This window comes from Halyomorpha halys, unplaced genomic scaffold, assembly GCF_000696795.3.
Source record: "Halyomorpha halys isolate HHAL.00 unplaced genomic scaffold, Hhal_1.1 Scaffold606.1, whole genome shotgun sequence".
In the NCBI taxonomy this organism is placed as follows: Eukaryota; Metazoa; Arthropoda; class Insecta; order Hemiptera; family Pentatomidae; genus Halyomorpha; species Halyomorpha halys.
Genome location: NW_027106485.1, coordinates 229,313 through 232,134, shown reverse-complemented (window position 1 = coordinate 232,134; position 2,822 = coordinate 229,313).

Below are 2,822 nucleotides of genomic sequence, written 5' to 3'. Positions count from 1 at the left end.
CTGTCAGATTTGTACAAAATTGACAACTCAAATACTGTTGTGAGTTATATTTGTTTCAGTCTGATAGCCTTGACGAAGCCCTGATAAGTGGAGCTAAACCTTGGTTAACAATAAATAGTTTCTACTTCTACCTTTATCTTCCTACTATCTACTTCATACGGTCAACAATCTTCTTCCAACATTTTTAGTTTAGTTTTATATATTCCAAAAAAAAAATGATGTGGTCATTTCAGTACATTTTTTATGTTTTATACTTTAATTTTTTAAAAACAGTTCAAAATTAAAAAAAAAAAATTGCAACCCATCCCATCACCCAATTTGAATTGAAATTAATCTTGAGTTGAAGCACTGTTACAAAATCCTTTTATTCTACTTATTATATACCTTACATACATTAATATATCTATGTATATAAATACACATTTTTTTTTGGTTATTTTAATAACAGTGGTGTATTTAATAAAATAATAAGTAAACTATAAACACTAAAGTTTTATTTATGTATTTTTTATTAAAATAAGGGGGGACAAATGTTTCGAAATAGAATTGGAGTTGTTATTACGATTTCATTTTCATCCGAAGCTTGTATTCCCAAATATGTTTTTCCTAAAGTCTACTAAAGAAAAGCAATGTGAGTTGTTTTTGTCCAAAATGTCAAAGGTTCAGGGACGCGAACTTCCTTTTTTATGATAAAAAGTTATTAGGTTCAACAAGGCAGTAATACACGATCAATCAATATATCGAAAATTCATTCCTACTATTACTCCAAATACCAAGATGTAATAGTAGCTTTAAGTGGGTGTTTGCATTCGATTCGGAGTTCGACGTCAATCGCTTAACGCATTGAGAACAACTTTTGGTTCAAATAATTCGCCAAGAGTGGATAATTGTTCCAAATCATACGGTTATGAAAGTTAAATCGAGAGGAAATTGTCGAATTACCCTTTTAGACAATAGTCACTGGGACAAGGCCGTGATTGTGCAACAGGAACGTCCTTGGATATAGAGTTATTAATTTTATAACGGGTACTTTTCGATTATTGCTCTGACTTATTTCTTCAGTAAGTTCTATTAATTCACAAAAAGAGGAAGTATAAATAATTAGAAGAAAAGTTAGTTATCTCACCCCAATTTTTGATTACTTTAATGAAAACTATGTATAATTACTGATATGAGTCTGCCAATTATAGGTAGGGGGAATAAAAAACGGCGGCTGTTTCAAAACCTTAATAAAACATTAATTTTTCATACGGAGCTCTATATTTTAAAAACTACCAACAACTCTAGAAAATCAAAAAGAACATTATTTAAAGAAGAGTAAATTTTCTGAAATATAAACCACAATAGAGCTATTTATAGTCCAATAGTTATCGAGATATAGCCTGCTAAAAAGCAACATTTCATAAAAATGTACTTATATATCAGTAGTTAGTGAATTTATTTTGAGAAATCTATATCTCAATAACCATGCGACATACAAATGTCTATTAGCACTCATATCAAAGCTAAATAATTGTACTATAAACTAGTTTAAGACCTTTACCTTGGTAGGAATAGTAGTTTTCATGATATTCTCTAAAATAAATTGATTTATAGTTGTTCGGACAATAAATTTGATTTATGAAAAACTTTATTTCTGAAACCATTGGACGTACATATGTCTACCAGCTCTCAAATTAAAGCTAGTTAAATTTACTATAAAATAGTTTATAACGTTTATCTTTGTAAGAGAAATATTTTTTATGATATTTGACGATAGAAACTCAGAAAAATGTTAATTTCTAGTTGTTCGTATAAAATGTTGAATTATCGAATAAAATATATCTTTTGATTCATAAGACGCACATATGTCTGCCAACACTCAAAATAAAGGTAATTTAACTTACTTTAGAGTAGTTTAAGACATTTATCTTCGTAGAGGTTGTAGTTTTATGGTATTCACATATGAGTATAAATTCGGCAAATGAAAATTCGTCCGAAAGACTATAAATCAATTTATTTTAGAAAATTTCATGAAAACTACAACTCCTACGAAAATAAACGTCATAGACTACTTTATAGTTCATTAAACTAGCTTTAATTTAAGTACTAATAGACATCTGTACGTCAAGTAGTTTTTGAGATATAGATTTTAAAAATAAATTTACTAACTACTGATCTCTCAGTACGTTCCGTAAACATTTTTATGAAATGTTGTGTTTTAAAAAGCTATATCTCGAGAACTATTGAACGTAAATAGCTCTCTACTAGAGCTTACATTTTAGCAAATTTAATCTACTTTAAATGGTACGCTCTATAGCATTTTCTATTGTTGTTGGTAGTTGTAAAGATATAGATATTATACTCATTATATAGAACAGCGCACTCTTATCGAGCTAAAATATAATTGTAGTATTGTTATTCTTAGATTGGATGAACATGAAGTAAAAGAAAGATTAAAGTACATTCTAGGATGTGTGTTTTTTTTTTGTAATGTTTTGAGAAAGTGGCATTCGCTTGTGCCACGGACCCACTTGAAGAAATACAGAAAAAGAAGAGCATTCGAACTTCATTCATAGAGCCCTGACGAAACCGCACAAAGTAGGACGAAACGTTGGTAAACAATAAATAGTTTTCTTTTACTATTTTGATACTTTTATTGACCCCCACCCGGACTATCTTCCTCCAATCTACTTCGTACAGTCAACTATCTTCTTCCAAAACTTTTTATTTTTAACCAACGTTTCGCGTCACTTTGCAGGGCTTCGTCAGGGCTGTCAGATTTGTACAAAATTGACAACTCAAATACTGTTGTGAGTTATATTTGTTTCAGTCTGATAGCC